This window comes from Schistocerca cancellata, chromosome 7 (genome assembly GCF_023864275.1).
Source record: "Schistocerca cancellata isolate TAMUIC-IGC-003103 chromosome 7, iqSchCanc2.1, whole genome shotgun sequence".
NCBI classification, from domain to species: Eukaryota; Metazoa; Arthropoda; class Insecta; order Orthoptera; family Acrididae; genus Schistocerca; species Schistocerca cancellata.
Genome location: NC_064632.1, coordinates 312,777,263 through 312,797,223, shown reverse-complemented (window position 1 = coordinate 312,797,223; position 19,961 = coordinate 312,777,263). Strand labels below are relative to the sequence as shown.

The 19,961-nt window shown below is 46.1% G+C and overlaps 1 protein-coding gene across 1 annotated transcript in view; it reads left to right on the top strand.

Moving 5' to 3' along the window:
• Positions 1-19,961, top strand: part of LOC126092010 (ATP-binding cassette sub-family G member 4-like) — a 486,217-nt gene that overhangs the window by 157,109 nt on the left and 309,147 nt on the right. The gene's annotated exons all lie outside the window — the stretch shown is intronic.

Genomic DNA, 19,961 nt, shown 5'->3' with positions numbered 1-19,961 from the left:
ACGTTGTACGTCAGCGTATCACATATTCAATAAATTTGATCACGCAGTGTTAGTTTTTTTGGTACGTTATGATTATCGTTTCCACTTGGCTCCTTCACTCACGTACTCTACAACTTTCAACCATAGTTTCCTCTGTAAGTCGCGGTGGTAATGCCTCCTACCTAGAGCATTCCACAGTGATCTGTTCTCATTCACAAGATTTATAAGCTTCTCTACGTTCATAGTTGGTAATTAAGTGCGAAGTATACCCAGTCACAAGAAAGAACAGCGCTAGCTTGTACCGACTACGTCCGACAGATCTCTTTTCACTGGGATCCGTCCGTGTGCAGCAGACTTGTGCCGATGTGTATCGAATTTTTTTGTGTGTATCGAATTTTTTTCTTAACAGTTATTTCTCTGCATAACATCCTTCCAACAGTATTACAAGCTTTTCACACCGTTTATGACCACCCTGTACATCGTCTATTCTAACTGTAATAAGTCTTATTTATACCATACACGATTCGCTTCACCCAAAAGCTTCTCCATTTCTCAAATCTTTTGTTTCTATTTTATTCCTAATGTTTTTTTCTGCACATAGGATTTTAGTACACTGCACTTCACTGACACACAGTATGTTTTCGTTTGATGTTTTGAGGCTCCAATTACACCTCGTGTAGATTATTTTTATTCTGTGGTCAACATCAATAAGTGAATCTACACAAGACATGAACATAAAAAAATTCTCAAGCCTGTGTAAGATGATAGAGTCCTCAGAACGGCAGGAATATGCAGAATATCGTGTAGGCATGGGCAGTTACGTAATGGAATGACTGTACGCACTTGAACAGCACCGTATAGAAGATGAGAAGTGTTTCCGCATACGGTATCCTGGGAAATCACCAGCAGAAGACCATGTTCTGGAAAACGGACATCGAGTTACTTTCGACGAAACATTTCTCATTAAACGGACAAATGTCTTCTGGGATAGCATCGTACAAGAAGCGACTGAGATAAAAATTTCTGAGAACACCCTCACTAAAGACGGCAGTCTGCAGTTAAGTACAGCTTGGGAACCGGCCTTCGGAAGAATGAAACGGGCGCGGTGATCTTGCAACCAAGCTATTGCCTTATATGGCGCAGGACTGGGCAACAGTTACGACTTGAAAATGGTCGAGGAATTCTCTATCAAAAGTTTGTGAATTTTAAACTTCTTGACGAGGCTGCAAGCCCGAGAGAATTTATCAATAACATTAAGCTCAAATGGCTCTGAGCACTATGGGACTTAACATCTATGGTCATCAGTCCCCTAGAACTTAGAACTACTTAAACCTAACTAACCTAAGGACAGCACACAACACCCAGTCATCACGAGGCAGAGAAAATCCCTGACCCCGCCGGGAATCGAACACGGGAACCCGGGCGTGGGAAGCGAGAACGCTACCGCACGACCACGAGCTGCGGACTAACATTAAGCACCTGTCGCTTATAAATGCATCCATTGCCCTATACAGTTTTCTGTTAGTCAGTGCACAAAATAATCCATTGCTCTGTTCAGCACACTATCTCATCAAGGACATATCGCGAATTGACGATGGGCTTTTGCTGATATTTCCTTTTCATTCAGTCGTCTGTACACGACACGACTTTGACGAGACAATATACTCAATCAGTCAATGGGTTTGCGGTTTTTTTTAGTACTTAGTGACTAATAGCAAAATGTGTAACATAATGGATGCACGTATAAGGGACACATGTTAAATTGTGTACATCTATAATGTGTACACATATGTTCATATTTCTCAACAATAATACAACAAGTAAAACAAATTTCTCGTATCATTTAATTATTTTCGGTGTGCTGAAGATGTAATAAAGTTTGTATCTGGCGCAAACTGTCGGCAAACGTACAGTTGCAGTCAGTTTCGCAGATTTTCGTCACTCAGACTGCCACGTAATCGTGACTTATTTGGATTCATAGCAGAAAAAAAGCCTTTCACACACATATGTTAATCAAAACATTGATACCACGTTTGCAGCCTCATTATGGAGACGTGAAAACGCTTCCTGAGGAAAACAACGTAGGACCCCTGGACAGTATCAACGTAAAAGAATCATCCTTTAAACGGGAATTACATCCCAGATCGATCAGCTCCATCTGCAGATGCACAGGGGTGATTTCGACTGAAATGACAACGGTCTTGAAAACAGCACAAAAACAGATCTAATGTTGGTAGTGTCCTGGAGCGTTTAGAAAGCTATTCCTGGAATTCTTTAAGCGCCACAGTGTCACAATTGGATTGTTCAAAACATTTTAACGCCGGTGAGCTTAGGGAAACCTATGGACTTTCTTGTCATAAGTTGTCCCCGTATCAGAACAACTAAGTGATTGACAGCTAGTTGTTTACAAAAGAGCTACCATAGCAACAACCAACCAGATAATGAGCTTTGCCGTGCCTTTATTTTCTCGTCCACCGTTCCCATATCGCTCAATGTACGACGTTTACCACCGCTAAGATTACTGTTACCTTTCGTTTTCATCATATGCTTTCCTTCTGCTTGCTGATTCATTTCTATAATACGCAAAAGAACGTCCGTAGCTGATTGTGCAAGTGAGTAGCAGAGTGATAAGGCTATTACGGTCCTGCAAGGCGAACTGAGTACTGCAGGTTATCAGGAAAAATACGAAAGCACTGAACTATAAATAGCTCTTTCTGCCCCCGACACATTGCTTTTGTGTGTGTGTGTGTGTGCAGTAGCAAAGCGACAACGTCGACCCTTTCCCGTGCCTAAAAGTCAATCACTTTGTTATTATGATCCAAGTACACACCTTAGCTCCACGACAACTGAAAATTTACCATCTTCCTGGGGCCACCCTGTAGTGCAAGGTAAGGAAATTTTGCAGTACAGGTAATCTTGCAGTATTTTGTTATAAGCTAGCTGCTATGAACCCTTTCAGTCTAGTGTTTCCTGGTCTTGCCAACGGATGGGATGACAAAGTATTCTAGAGTATCACTACAGCTGCGCCATCCCGCGGTCGAAAGTATGCACTGACAAAACATGTTACTGTAGCGTGGCGCTTTTCACGGTGGAAGTAGCGCTGTTATCTTATTTATCGTTGTGAATACTATTTAGGTGTGATAGAAGCAAGCGATGTGAATCATATTTAAACGCAACATATGAGACCTGTAGCGAAATATGAATACTTTGGTTTATTTATCTTGTGAAATGTGTGATGACAGGTATATTAGGAAGTGAAAGGTTAGTGTTATAACAATCGGACTCCGTCTTGGTTACTTATCTGCAGACAAGTACATCACACACATAACTTCAAAACGGTTCAAATTGCTCTAACCCCACCGTATCCTGTGCCGCAACATTCGCTCCCTGCCCACCCACAAACTCCTCTTCCTCCACACCCTCCGTCAGCACCGCGTGGATGCCTTCGTCCTAAATGAAACCTTCCTTCAACCCCGTATCTCCATCTCCACGGCTCCTTACACCCTTCACCGCACAGATAACCCGTACCCTCTGGCGCGTGGCGGAGTTGCTATAGGTCACCTCAAGCACCACCCTGTCCGGCCCCAATCTCTCCTTAACAATCCTGCCAAGCATCTCACCCTCAGCCTCTTCTTCCCCACCCTTACCATCACCTGTGCCACCATTTACGTGCGCCCTCGCACCCCCATCCCGTACGATTTCCTGGCCCACACTGACCGCACCTTCTCCACCTACGTGATTGCCGCCGACCTCAATATCCACAGCCGTGATCCTACCGACCTCCAGCGGTGGCATCAGTTTCTCACCACCCTACAGGGAGACCTGGTTCCCCTGCCTCAGCACACCCGACCAGAATCCAACACCACTGCCGGTGTGGTTCTTGCCTCTCCCAACCTCCTTGGGCGCATCACCGCAGATGTCCTTGATCTCATTGGCACTGAGCAAGGTGGCATAGTGGTAGCACACTGGACTCGCATTCGGGAGGACGACGATTCAATCCCGCATCCGGCCATCCTGATTTAGGTTTTGCGTGATTTCCCTAATCGCTCCAGGCAAATTCTGGGATGGTTCCTTTGAAAGGGCACGCCTGACTTCCTTTCCCATCCTTTCCTAATCCGATGAGACCGATGACCTCGCTGTTTGGTCTCTTCCCCCAAACAACCAACCAACCAACCTCATTGGCAGTGACCATGCTCCTGTTCTCCTCACTATCTCTAATGGTCACTATCCCCGCAACATTCCTTGCCCCGACGTCCCTCCTAAACTTGTCCATGATTACTTCTGTGCCAACTGGGATGCCTACCGGGACTCCATTCACACCCAGGTTGACGGCCACGACCTTACCCTCCAATCTCCTGACGACATCTCTAGCACTGCTGCCTTCCAGCACCAGACCTTGTCTGACGCCGTCACCACCCATATCCCCACCAAAGCCATCCACCCTCACTACCCCACCCTGCCTCCACAGGCCCTCCTTCGAGAGTCCCGCCGCCTCTACCGCTCTTTTCTCCGCACTCGTGACCGGGATACACTTACCCGCCACCGGCAATTACAACGACACATCTGCAACCTGCTTACTGCGAAGAAACGCCGTGCCTGGCGCCAGACATGTACACAACTCAACACCATGCTCCCCATATACTCCTCCAAGTATTGGTCTGCTTTCCACCGCCTTACTGGGAACCGCCCCACCCCCCAGTACCCTCTCCTCCTTAATGACCGTCCCTTTCCTGACAACCTCAGTAAGGCCAACCACTTTGCCTCTCACCTCTCCAATGTTTTTTCCATCCCAGATGATCCCCACTTTGATTATTCCCTCTTCCCTGACGTCATGGACTGTACGAATACCTCTGTTCCTCCCCTTGCTCCTAGCTTCCAGAACTTGGGCCACACGCCACCATCTGAACTTAAGACTCCCATCACTACACAGGACATCAACCTCACACTCCACACTAAACGCAACACTGCTCCTGGCCACGACTGCATTACCTACCGCCACCTCAAACACAGCCCTCCCTCCTTCCTTTCAGTCCTTGCCACCCTCTAGAATGTCATCCTTGCCACTGGCTTCTATCCCGACATGTGGAAAACCTCCCATATCCTGATGTTCTCCAAACCCAACAAGCCTCCATCTGTTGCCTCTTCCTATCGTCCTATCTGTCTCACATCGGTGTTCACCAAGCTCTTGGAATCCTTCCTTTCCCAGCGCATCCATCACCACCTCCGCCAAAACCACCTCCTCCCCAACACCCAATGTGGCTTTCGACCTTCCTTCTCTGCCGATGACCAACTCCTCCGCCTCACTCATCTCCTCTCCCTCCAGCTTAACTCTCGTCGCTCCGCCATTTTTGTCTCCCTTGACCTCGAAAAGGCCTACGACCGTGTCTGGCATCCCGGTCTCCTGTTTAAACTCCAAACCTACGCCCTTCCTATCAACTACATCCGTCTGGTGGCCTCCTTCCTCTTCCACCGCCCCTCCTATGTTACCATCCATAATGCCAATTCCCACACCTTCTACCCCTCTGCAGGTGTGCCCCAGGGCTCTGTCCTCTCTCCTCTCCTCTACCTCCTGTACATGGCAGATATGCCACAACCCCCCCCCCCTCCAGTACACCTCTCGCAATATGCTGTTGACACCGCATTCCTCGCCCTCGCTCCTACCCTCCACCAGTCCCAACGCCTTCTCCAGAATCACCTTGACCTTTTTGTTGCATGGTGTAACCAGTGGGTCCTGAAACTCAACCCTTCCAAGACCCAGGCCATCATCGTAGGTCGTACCACTCACTCCTTCCGGCTCCTGGATTTCTCCCTTACTGTCTGCGCCAGTCCTGTCCGCCTCACCCCCACCCTCACCTACATTGGCCTCACCATTGACCGTCACCTCACCTTGATCCCTCATCTCCGCTCCATCCAATTCAAAGCCCACAACCGCCTCCCACTCCTCAAACTCCTCTCTGGCCGGACATGGGGGTTGCACCCCTCTACCATCCTCCACACCTACAAATCCTTAATCCGTCCCATCCTCTATTATGCCAGTCCTGCCTGGATATCTGCCCCCCCCCTCCCAAATTCTATAAGTCCCTCCAGATCCTTCAGCGTCATGCACTCCGCCTCGCCTTCCGTATATGCCTCCCGTCCCCCACGCGGTTCCTCTATGATCTCATTCCTTTCCCCCATCTGCTCCTATTCCTCGAACATATCGGCATCCTCTACACCTCCCACCACCTTGATCCCCCTCACCCCCTGGTTGCTTCTCTCCTCTCCCATCCCTGCCCCCTGCCACGTCATCACTGTTGTGTCCACCCTACCCTCCATCTCCACACCCTTCATCTCCTTTCCCAAGGTGGCTTCCATCAACTCCCCTCCCAGATGATGCCCTCTCTCCCTCCATTTATCGCTCCTATCAACTCTGATCCTTACTCCCCCTCCTTTCCTCTGTCCTTTTCCTGGGCTCCCTCTTCCCCCCTTCCGTCCTCTTTTTCCTCTCCCGTCTCTCTTCCCCCTTCTCTCCCCCGAGTCCTTTTGCATTTCCCTCCTCTGCTTCCTCTCATTCCCTCTCGCGTCTGCCCTGCCCTTCTCACCCTTTATGAGTCCTCTCCCTCCTTGGTTCACCCCCCCTATTCGTTTTTTCCTTCCTCCCTCCTTGTTCTTCCCCCTCCTCCAGGTCCCCCCCCCCCAATTGGCCTTTGGCTCGGGAGTGTCATCTTTGTGCCGCCATTTTCGTGCAGTGTTTTACAGTGAGTGTTCCGTGTTGTGTTTTTTGGGAACTGTTGCGAACGGCCATCATACTGTCGCTGGGTGTGCTTTTTATCTCTTGTGAACAGAAACCAGACTGTCGCCATGTTTTTTTTTTAATTGTGTGTGTACTATGTTACTTGTCTGATTCCTGTGTCTTTTATTAACATTGCCAACCCCTTTTGCTTTCTGTTTTAACTTTCCGCATTTTTTCGCCATTTTAGACTTTAAGTCACCGTTTTATCGCCTGTTTTTCTTGTTTCTTTTCTTCTTCCGTTTTTAAAAACAAAGTCTGTAGGCTGTAGAGCAGCGTACTAAGCTGCTGCCAGCTCGCCCCCTTCGGGGGAATTGAAAATCAATAAAGAAAAAAAATGGCTCTAAGCACTATGGGACTTAACATCTGAGGTCATCAGTCCCCTAGACTTAGAATTACTTAAACCTCACACACATCCATGCCCGAGGCAGGATTCGAACCTGCGACCGCAGCACCTGCGCGGTTCCGGACTGAAGCGCCTAGAATCGCTCGGTCACAACAGCTGGCACACACATAACTGATGTGAAGAAAAACAAAGATGCATCATGGACGGAATGCTCTTTTTGCTTCATACCCTACCATTATAACCGCAAAGAACTAACATAGGTGTCTATATGTCTCATAACTGTTGTGAACAATCAAAATCTGAAGATTAGGACTGATGCAGTAAGGTGAATGAAACTTTGTGTTGCGAAGTTATCTTACTGCTACTGCACCTATTACAAAATTGCGTTCCTGCATATGCTTCAACGTTATGTACAATTATGAATAGTGCCAATAATAAGAGTGTAATACGTTTGGCTCACAAATGTAGTTACTTAATAAAATTAACTGCAACATTTTTTGTTATTTTGCTTTAATAAAACAATACGTTTCTTTGAAAATACTACCAAATTACCTCGTCTTACCCTGTATACGAAGAATTTCAGAATAAACAAAGAGTTCATTTGTGATGGACAAGAAACAGTTTATCAATTATGAAATTTATTAGCACGTGTGGTTCAGCATCATGGTATTTACTGTTCAGGTAGTGTGAATCGAACAAAAAACTGCGACAAAGTGATTACGTATAACAAAAGGTCTACGTTCCTTTATTACGCAAATGGTCCACATTTTCTTTCCTTCCCAGTTCGTGTGTAACACATAGTGTTTAGGAAATGTTATTGTAATACAGAGCTCCCTCTGCAAAAACCGAGCGAGGTGGCGAGGCGGTAAGAAACTGGACTCGCATTCAGGAAAGTGGCGTTCAAGTCTCCGTCAGACCATTCAGATTTAGGTTCTCCATGGTTTCCTTAAATCTTCTCAGGCAAATGCCGAGATGGTTCCTTTGAACAGGACACGCCCGTTATCCTGCACTCCTAGTACCCAGTCCGAGCTTGTGCCCCATCCCTAATGATTCCGTTTATAGAGGGCATTAAACCCAATCTTTCTTCTTCCTTTTTCTTTTTAAAAATGAAAGGAAAACGCTCTTTTATTATTGCAGTCTGACTCTTACTCAACGAAACTTTGTAGGTTACGATAAAGGAACGCGCTGAGGAAATGCCCAGAACTGAGCGATAGCAATATAACTACGCCGGGGATAAAATTAAGCTTTACAGGCCTCTATAACCGGCCTGTGGTAGCCATAAAGAAGAAAACCGAGGCCACTGACTGCAAGGAATCCAATATCGCGTGTGTGTCGAGCATTCTCTTCCTTTCTCGCTGCCTACGGCAGCCGTTGCCTTTGCAAACTAATCGCGTCGCCCTTAAAAGTTCAAACTGTCGCTGCACTTCACGAAGACACTAAAAGTGCAGTGCGCGCTCTAGGATACATTACCGCCACGCCAGGAGCAAACTAGGAACTTGGTATAATTAAGAATATTTGGGATTGCGTACGGTCTCGATTCGAAAGAACTGCTTCGTTTCCTTTCCCCAGAATTGGCGAAATGCTTTGTTGTTTATTACTTACAAATCCTATCTCTCTCCACAACATCATCTGTACAGTACGTTCGCAGGTCGTTTTGAAGGCACACTGAGTTGCGCAGTCAGGAAAATGGACGCTCATTTGAACGCTATTTCGCCTCCAGAAGATCCATCTCAACACAACGAATTACGTACACCATGCTATACAGCCTTCCTCAAAACTCTGAACGTTTCTCACTAAAATTCGTAGAAATTTGATTTACACTGATTTGTAGACCATTGGTTTAAGCAGATCGGCTCCATGACAGAAAAAAAATCGTGTTCTTACTTAAAAAATACAACTCATTGCTGTAACTCTCCGAAAAATAGCTAATAAACTTTTCTCATAATTGCTCGGGAAGAGTAATGTTTCTTATGTTTACCTATCTAAATACATACAGTGCTACTACAAATGGCTCTTTAGTCTTCAAAGTTCTATGTTTTCCAAAGGATCACAAGCACAAATGTAACTGATGAGTAAGTTCATCGGGTTTACATTTTGCAGTCTACAAATGTCCAATGAGTGCTCCTATGTTCGAACAACAACAGCACACATCCAAGCGGTAGTCAAGTTCTACGCGCTACAGTCTGGAACCGAGCGACCGCTACGGTCGCAGGTTCGAATCCCGTCTCGGGCATGGATGTGTGTGATGTCCTTAGGTTAGTTAGGTTTAATTAGTTCTAAGTTCTAGGCGACTGATGGCCTCAGAAGTTAAGTCGCAAAGTGCTCAGAGCCATTTGAACCACTTGGTAGTCAAGTTCGTTCCACGCCTTGTCAGTGGTCATCACAGGAGTATTGTTCCGTTCTCCGAGCAGGTACAATGTTGTTGGCAGTATAGGCACGTAAATACAGTCCTTAATGTACCCGCGAAAGAAAAAGGCGTTAGGTCAGGCGACATGGGAAGCCCGAGAGAACAGAGCCACTTCATCTTTATCAATACACTCAAACCAGCGACGCGGAAGTTCATCGGTTAGGTAGCGACGAACATCAAGGCCCGGTCTTGTTGTAAGATTAAATTCTCGGAATCAGCTGTTAGTTATGGAAGCAAGCACAATTGCAGCATATCGTGGTAAGAGGTACCTGTTACAGTCTTCTCACAAAAGAAAAACGGCCCATACGACTTCGTCTGTAACGCTGCAGAGGAAACATTAACTGATGAAAGACATTTTTACGTACATGAAATGTATTCTCAGTTGTGTATGTGGACAATCATGAGGTGTATAATGGAATGACGACAATGAAAATTTGTGTTGGACTTGGATTCGAACCCAGGTCTCCCGCTTATAGCGAGCAGTAGCCTTACAACATTTTTTTAAAATCTCATTTTGTTCTACATCAGTTTACCTTCTTCGTTGATCCATTCACTCAGTTTTTATTTATTTTTATTTTTTTCTACAGATGGTAGCTAGTCCTCTGACTGAACACGCTGAGCTACCGTGCCGGCACCACTAGGCCACCCGAGCACGACTCACGACTAAGTCCAAAACTTGCATATGACGGCAACTATGTGTCTGCAATTTGCACTCCTATATCCATTATATACATTCCCGTGCAGAGGAGGGATTTAAATTGAGTCGCTTACGTGGTGTCGGCGGAAAAATATGACACTGAAGTGCCTTTGTTATTCAGAAGTGCAAAGCAATGTTCCTTCGAACATGCATGCAAGTCCGAAGGAACATGGCATCTTAACAGCGCAGGCAGTGCAGTATCGTATTTATCCGCTGATACCAGGCAGCGACTTTCAGTTAAAATGCCCTCCGCCTGTACCGGAATTACATAACATGTAAGAGTGCAAATTGTAACGCTTGAACGTTGATGACATGTAGAAGTTTGGATCTGGCTGCGAGTCATGTACGGTTTGCTGCAGCGGTTAAGGCGGCCGCTCGCGTAGTGCGGGAAATCCGGGTTCGAGTCCCGGTCCGTAACAAATTTTGAAAGGAACATTGCATCGTGGTTGTGAACAATACAAGCATACAAAGCCGCAAAGACATTTTTATTTACAGGCAGCGTGGTCAGAAACACGATATTGCAGTGCCGGTGTTATTCGGATGACGATGCACTGCGGCGACCACAGCTGTTGCTCAACACGTCAGACGAATTCGCAGTTGCGAATAGTGGCTACCATCGGCTGTGGAATGGAATGACGACAGTGAAAATTTGCGCCGTTGCGCTCGAAAATTCAAGCGGTCCGCCAGAGACGGTGTCGCCAAAGGTGTTTGGTTTCCTAAAACCGAACAACAGAGATATATAAAAACTGGACATGCGACGGTAGAAAGGATCGAACACGAGCCAAAGACCGAACAACCTCGTGTGCTGTCTTCTACGATTTGAGAACAACTGACACGAATTGTATCTGGCGGACCGCTTGAATTCGCGCAAGCCTGACTGGCTAACTTCAATGCAAATTAACTCGAGAAGGGCGCAACGTATCGAATTTTTTTCTTAGTACTTATTTCTCCACCCAGAAACGCCCTCACAAACTTTTCAGACTGTTTCTGACCTCCTTGTGTACAATACACGGCTGCTTGAGCTGGAGAAAAATTGTCACGAAATTTTAACCCTGGATAGCTGATGCCAGTAGGAACCAAAATTACTAACGTTGTGTAGGTCGACAACGTACAGTTTTTTAACTACGAAAACTCGGCGCCACGCGCTCCGACTGGCCGTGGGATCGATCTGTTGCCAGATGCTCTGGACAACGCATGACCGCGAATGCTTTGCCTGCCGGAGATCGCGGTGTATCCAAGGCGGCCCGCGCGTTCGGTGGAGCCGGCACGGTAGCTCAGCTTGTTCGGTCAGAGAGCTGCGTGTTCTCTGTAGTAAAAAAACAGAGTCAAGGAACCAACGATCAATTTGAACGGATGTCTTGTGACGTCCTCCCCGACCAAACGCAACGAACTACACTCCTGGAAATTGAAATAAGAACACCGTGAATTCATTGTCCCAAGAAGGGGAAACTTTATTGACACATTCCTGGGGTCAGATATATCACATGATCACACTGACAGAACCACAGGCACATAGACACAGGCAACAGAGCATGCACAATGTCGGCACTAGTACAGTGTATATCCACCTTTCGCAGCAATGCAGGCTGCTATTCTCCCATGGAGACGATCGTAGAGATGCTGGATGTAGTCCTGTGGAACGGCTTGCCATGCCATTTCCACCTGGCGCCTCAGTTGGACCAGCGTTCGTGCTGGACGTGCAGACCGCGTGAGACGACGCTTCATCCAGTCCCAAACATGCTCAATGGGGGACAGATCCGGAGATCTTGCTGGCCAGGGTAGTTGACTTACACCTTCTAGAGCACGTTGGGTGGCACGGGATACATGCGGACGTGCACTGTCCTGTTGGAACAGCAAGTTCCCTTGCCGGTCTAGGAATGGTAGAACGATGGGTTCGATGACGGTTTGGATGTACCGTGCACTATTCAGTGTCCCCTCGACGATCACCAGTGGTGAACGGCCAGTGTAGGAGATCGCTCCCCACACCATGATGCCGGGTGTTGGCCCTGTCTGCCTCGGTCGTATGCAGTCCTGATTGTGGCGCTCACCTGCACGGCGCCAAACACGCATACGACCATCATTGGCACCAAGGCAGAAGTGACTCTCATCGCTGAAGACGACACGTCTCCATTCGTCCCTCCATTCACGCCTGTCGCGACACCACTGGAGGCGGGCTGCACGATGTTGGGGCGTGAGCGGAAGACGGCCTAACAGTGTGCGGGACCGTAGCCCAGCTTCATGGAGACGGTTGCGAATGGTCCTCGCCGATACCCCAGGAGCAACAGTGTCCCTAATTTGCTGGGAAGTGGCGGTGCGGTCCCCTACGGCACTGCGTAGGATCCTACGGTCTTGGCGTGCATCCGTGCGTCGCTGCGGTCCGGTCCCAGGTCGACGGGCACGTGCACCTTCCGCCGACCACTGGCGACAACATCGATGTACTGTGGAGACCTCACGCCCCACGTGTTGAGCAATTCGGCGGTACGTCCACCAGGTCTCCCGCATGCCCACTATACGCCCTCGCTCAAAGTCCGTCAACTGCACATACGGTTCACGTCCACGCTGTCGCGGCATGCTACCAGTGTTAAAGACTGCGATGGAGCTCCGTATGCCACGGCAAACTGACTGACACTGACGGCGGCGGTGCACAAATGCTGCGCAGCTAGCGCCATTCGACGGCCAACACCGCGGTTCCTGGTGTGTCCGCTGTGCCGTGCGTGTGATCATTGCTTGTACAGCCCTCTCGCAGTGTCCGGAGCAAGTATGGTGGGTCTGACACACCGGTGTCAATGTGTTCTTTTTTCCATTTCCAGGAGTATATATCGAACAAAATGAGTAAAAGAAAAAAAAAAGAGTGGTAGCGCGCCAACCTTCCACTCTGGTGGCCTGGGGTGAATCTGCTGGGGTCCCGACACATCCATTGTAGTTTCATGACAAAACGTACCGGGTACCGGGAACAAACCCGTCAACAGCTGTTAGCTCGCGTATAGAAAGTCTTTTACAAATTGTGTCGGCCCTGAAAAGGGCCTTTTTTGTAGCTAAGACATTGTTTACTTAAAGCAAGTGCTCGAATTGGCGACCGTCCTGACGCGACACACGCCTGGTAATCTCAAACGATGTTTTGCCGAACTTTTTCAAAGATTCCTGACATTGCCCTGATGTGATTGGCAGCATGTTGAATGCGATCCATTAATTCCTCTTCGTTTCTAAGTGGTACGCGTCCGGGTGAGTGAACTAGAACCTTGAAGAATCCCCACAGGAAAAAGTCAGGTGACATTGGGTCTGCGGATCGCGAGGACCATGTCCTTTGAGCACTTCTGCCAACTATCCGGCCGTTGAAGAGTTCATTTAAATATCCGCGCACAGCACAACTGTTATGTGCGAGCCATCATGCTGCAACCATATTCGTAGCCGTACGTCCAGGGGAACGAACATCTTCCAGCATGCTGGGTAGAGTTTCTTGCAAAAAGTGAAGGTAATATGCCCCGGTAAGTCGAGGAGGTAACGGATCGGCGCAATCAGATGGTCACCCACTACTCCTTCCCAAATGTTGAGCGAAAATCGTTCCTGTCCGTGGACGTATGTGACGTGGGGATTTCCCCTTGCCCAGTAATGAATGTTTCGAGTGTTTTGAAGGCCATCCCGCTGGAAGGTGCACTCGTCGGTAAACAACACAATGGCGGGGAGGTCGGGATCTCATGCAACACCTTATCTGCAAGACCGTGAGACAGTCATGCATCTTTTTGTTCATACACGGGTGCAATTGCACAGAAAATGATTAATATTTGTAAGAAGTGCTCTCCGCTATGCACCCTGCGGTGCATCTCGCATTATATGGGTACGTGTAGATGTAAACGTAGCAGCATCTAATAGCCGCGTGATTCCGTACAAACCGCTTTCACCGCACATTGTTACAGCCCGGATGTACGAGCACTTTCTCCGCGCGTCACGCCATCGACGTTAAGGAGACCAATTACTCTTTCCTGGTTCAGTAACCGCTCTGACTTTCCTCTGAAACCCACATCAAGTCTCCAATAATGCGAACTGTCGAATACCACTGTCTCAGTGGAAATAACGTAGTTTTCGGCCTATGTTGATCATTGAATTACAGCCAGTCAATGCTTTTGACCCTTTTGTGTCTTTTTTTCCCTTTTTTGTTAGCAGTATCGCAAATCTCCATGTTACCAGCTATTCATAAGATTTCCGTTTGCCCCCAGGAAACTGCTCTTCCGGTTTACTACACTACTATCTTAGCGCCCGCTGCTTCGCTCACGCAGATTATATGATCTGCACAGATCTTATTCTGTTTTTCTTTAATCAAATTTTTATGTTGTTTACAAACTGCAAAACTTTCTCAGCTTTTTGTGCTAATTAAGGCCCTAGGAGCATGGTCTGTTCCGAATGTACTTCTGAGCAAAAAGCGATCCTGCTAGCAGTAGGCTAAGGTTTTTGTTAATCATGCCTTTTTCGTTCTTGTGGTGATATTCCCATGGCAGCATTCATCCCCTAACACATATATCCTTACATCTAACCGAGAAGTGAAATGATACTTTTCATAGATTTAGCTTGAAAAACTTTTTAATCTAACGAAATATCTTAAAAATTTTCTCTCCCTATTTCATCCCCTAACGGCTTGAATTTCCAAAAACACTGAAACACGTATTTTTAAATTTCTAAAAGAAAAGCCAAATACAAATTTTCATAGATTTAGCTTTGAAAATATTCTCATAACGAAATAATTTCATAAAACTTTTCATCCTCTCTTAAACTATCTTTGGGGGCTGAATTCCCAAAAACAATGAAATACGTATATTTTTTTTATTTTTAGCTGAAAAGTCAAATACTGATTTTCATAGATCTTTAAAAATATTTCGCTGTTCTTTAATAATTCATTGACAAAAAAATTTTCAGCCACTGTTTTAACTCCTTCATTTCTGAACTTCCAAAACTGCTGAAACACATACTTTTTAATTTCTGACTTAGAAACCGAATACAAATTTTCGTAGTTCTGTCTTCAAAATTGCCTTAATAAGGGGACGATCCATATGGCGACTCTGCCAGGATCCATATAAAACGCCCCCTTAAAAAATTAAAAATGACAGTGCTGGAAAAACTCTTACATTACTTGATTTTCAAACAGCTGAGCAAAACTCAGCGTACTCAAACAGTTTTCTCTTTACTTATTCTGATCACCACTAAACTAACACACAATATTTTTAGCGCAATGCAATCTAACTTACAATAATTCCTACAAAAAATGGCCCTAACAATAACCTATACCTTTCATGAATCATTTACCTCACAAAAATCTTCGTTACTCGTACTACTGCAATACAGCGAGTGCCAATACTGCCAGCTAAATAAAAGATTCTAACTACTGAAGGCACTAACTACTGATAGGCATAGTTAGCAAATGAAAGATTTTGATAGGGAACAAACAATGTATTTACCTTAATAATGTTCAAAAGCCATCATATATATCGATCAATTCATTACAACAATCTTTACAAATTGTCCAGATAGTCCGGTCTGGCATCTCTCTGTCCACATCCACCACTGTTGGCGGCTCACCTCCAACTGCCCAACGCTATGCGCTGTTCACATCCAACTGCCCAGCACTACACAAGCGAATATTCCAACAATGAGTCCAACCAGCCACAGACTGCACAAGGCACAGTCAGTGATTTCCATACAGAGCGCTACATGGCGTTACCAACATAAAAACCCAAACAGCCTACTTACAACAGGACCAACGACAACAGAAGAGAATCGTTCAAGAAGTGGAACCCTTCCGCAAATTGTTGCAGATTTCAGTGCCGCGTCATCAACAAGTTTCAGCGTGCGAACCGTTCAACGAAACATCATCGATATCGACTTTCGGAGCCGAAGGCGCTCTCGTGTACTCTTCATAACCGCACGACACAAAGCTTTACGCCTCGCCTGGGCCCGTCAACACCGACATTGGACTGCTGATGTCAGGAACATGTTGCCTGGTCGGACGAGCCTCGTTTCAAATTGTATCGAGCGGATGGACATGTATGGGTATGGAGAAAACCTCATGAAACCATGGAACCTGCACATCAGCAGGGGCTGTTAAAATTGGTGGAGGCTCTGTACTCGTGTGGAGCGTGTGCAGTTGAAGTGATGTGGGACCCTTGATACGTCTAGACATGTGACATGCACGTAAGCATCCTGTCTGATCACCTGTCTCCATTCATGTCCATTGTGGATTCCGACGGACTTGGGCAATTCCAGCAGAACAATGTGACACCCCACACGTCCACAATTGCTACAGATTGGCTCCAGGAACACTCTTCTTAGTTATTTGTTATTATCAATTTCCGCCATTCCATAACGTCGTGAATTTATATGGCGCAGTATTGTAGAGGACGCAAAGGTTGTCCGTGGTTGTAGTAGTTACCTGCGTAAACTATGACTGAAAACTTTTGTTTCTGTTGTATAAGGGGCTATCAAAATCTTTCTGATTGAGGGCGCTGCTGCACTGTACATGCAAGCATATAAACACCGACGTTTAGGCAAGGAATAAGTGCGGCATTCGTGCCTTTCCGACGTGCGTGCTGTAAATGCGGAAACACGAACTACGGCGACTTTATTACCATATGCGACCAAACTGGAGCTACCTGTTGTTATTCTTTTCTTGACTGTCGAAGTACGAACACAGGTAGACATCCATCGGAGAATGAAGAATGCATATCAGGCAGGATGTCTGTGAAAAATCACCGTTGGGGAAGGCTGCGGCAACGGCTTCTGCTCCTTCATGATAAGGCACGTCCCCATATCGCAAATATCTTAACGCAGGAGTAACGCCAACTCAAGTGGAAGACGCTCGAGCACCCGACCTATAGTTCTGATAATCACAATTATCACGCCCTCGCTCCTTTGAAAGGTCGACGATTCCTGTTGGACGAGGATGTGCAGTAGGCACTTACGGACTTCTTCACACGGCAGAACACGGTGTTCTACGCTCGCGACAATTTTTCGTGATTGGCGTACGTATTCTGATCTGTACGGCCTTCGAACAGAAACTTTTTGATCACACCTTATGTATTCCTTACTTAATGAATAGTCACCGTTGTTTTGAAATCTTCTCCCTCTCTTTGTGTGTGTGTGTGTGTGTGTGTGTGTGTGTGTGTGAGTGTGTGTGTTTGTGTGTGTGTACGTGTGGAAAAAACATCTTTGAGTCCCGTATGTCGTGCTGATCAAAGCAGGCGGATGAAACAATCCCCACTATCGATCGTAGCAACCCTTACGAAGGACGTCCGCACAAACTTATCGAGGACAGGAAAGATTAAAATTGCCAGTTTTCATGTATATAAACTGTTCACTTTCGAGGAGTGGCATGCCACAATAACTATTTTATAGGTGACACTAAAAAACTTGAAACTTCCTGGCAGATTAAAACGGTGTGCCGGACCGAGACTCGAACTCGGGACCGTTGTCTTTCGCGGGCAAGTGTTCTACCAACTGAGCTACCCAAGCACGACTCACGCCCCGTCATCACACCTTTAATTCCGCCAGTACCTCGTCTCCTACCTTCCAAACTTCACAGAAGCTCTCCTGCGAACCATGCAGGACTAGCACTCCAGAAAGAAAGGATATTGCAGAGACATAGCTTAGTCACATCCTAGGGGATGTTTCCAGAATGAGATTTTCACTCTGCAGCGGAGTGTGGTAGAGCACTTGCCCGCGAAAGGCAAAGGTCCCGAGTTCGAGTCTCGGTCCGGCACACCGTTTTAATCTGCCAGGAAGTTTCATATCAGCGCACACTTCGCTGTAGAGTGAAAATTTCATTCTACTAAAAAATTTATTATATCCGAGAGATCTGATGGTTATCCACTCATTTCTGGAAGTGTATGATAATTATGTAATGAACAAAAGCTCTGTCCTCCAATTCTGGAGTGAAGGGGTGGGTTCAAGCGAGCCTCTTATCTCCCTACGCCTTTGTGGATTCCTATGTCCCTTGCAAGAGTTGGTCTGTCAGAAAAACACATGGAGACTGGAATTATTTACTCTGACGGTAGGAAAAGTGTCAGTTCTGAGAGAATGAAAGTAATGTCCTGATAAAACAGGTTGGTGATGTGGCCATGGGTAATCCATTGGGTCCTATGATTGTTAATTTTTACATGGAAAAATTCGAACAATTAGCTCTGGAAAAAGCGAGTAAGAAACCATGTCGATGGTATCGATACGTGGATGATACACTTGTTGTTTGGTCACATGGGAAAAAAGCTTTAGAGGAATTCTTTTGTTATTTAAATACTATACATCAAAAAAATCCAGTTTACCATGGAAATGGAGAAAGACAATGCAATATCCTTCTTGGATGTCTTCGTCGTGAGACAGACTGATGGCAGTTTGAAGCATAAAGTCTTTCGGAAGATACTTGCATAAGGATTCCAATCATTATCCACAACAGAAAAGAGGTGTAATGAAAAGTCTAGTGGACAGAGCTAAAAGGATTTGTACTCCGGTACACCTGGACGCCGCGTTAAAACATCTAAAGCAGGCTTTTGAGAAGAATGGGTACTCTAGTAAGTAAATAAATAAATAGAGTTTTGCGACCGAATAACAGGAGGCCTAAGGACAACTATAGGACACAGCGATGGAAGAACACGGTTTCTCTACCTTTCATCAAAAAAGTAACGGATCAAATCTGTAAGATTCTAAGGAAACATGACGTTCGACCGATTTTCAGACCAACTAAGAAAATAGGCCAAGCACTTCGTTCCGTTAAGGGTAAACGTCCCCCTCTGTCTGCAAGTGGTGTATACAAGGTCCGGCAGAAAAACCTCCCCTTTAAGGGAAGCTAATAAAAACAAAACCAAATAAGGTAGAACAATTTTATTTATACTAAATAAAAGTACATATTATGCCATTTTAGAAAATACTCTTATGGTCTTACTTTTTGAATAAAACATCCCTTAAATGGCTTCCTGCACTGTCGACACACTGATTGAGTCTTTCCCTGAAGTTATTCATTACTCTTTGAGTCATTTCAGGTGGAATAGCTTCAACCTCTTGTGTAATTGCTTCTTTCAGGGCTCGTAAAGATTGTGGACGTTGTTCATAAACTTTTGCTTTTAAATAGCCCCAAAGAAAGAAATCACAGGGCGTTAAGTCCGGCGATCGTGGGGGCCAGCCAATGTCTCCACGCAACGAGATCACATGTCCAGGAAACATTTCCTTCACCAATGCCAGTGACTGCCACGCTGTGTGGGCTGTAGCACCATCTTGCTGGAACCACACGTTCTCTATTTCACCAAAAAGCTCCCTTACTTGCGGTTGGAGAAAGTCGCGGAGCATGGCACAATAGCGTTCACTGTTGACGGTTAAATTCCTGTCATTTTCTTCGAAAAAGTAAGGACCGATCACTCCGGAATTGTAAACAGCACACCATACTGTTACTTTAGGGCTACGAAGTGGTCGTTGATGAAGTTCTTGGGGATTGTGTTCACACCAGTACCTGAAATTTTGGCTGTTCACTGTTCCGGCAAGGTGAAAGTGTGCTTCATCAGAAAAAAATCACAATATCGTTGGGACGAATGTTCCGAAGAAGGTCTTGGTACAAACTTACACGGACACCACAGTCTCGTTCACTCAGTTCCTGCGTAGTTACAAGTTTGTAAGGATGCATTTTAAGATCTCGATGCAAGATTCTTCTCACAATTCGATCAGGTATCCGTAATGCTGCCGCATGCTTTTTAGCGGATCGTCGAGGAGATTGTTGAACTGAAGCTCTAACTGC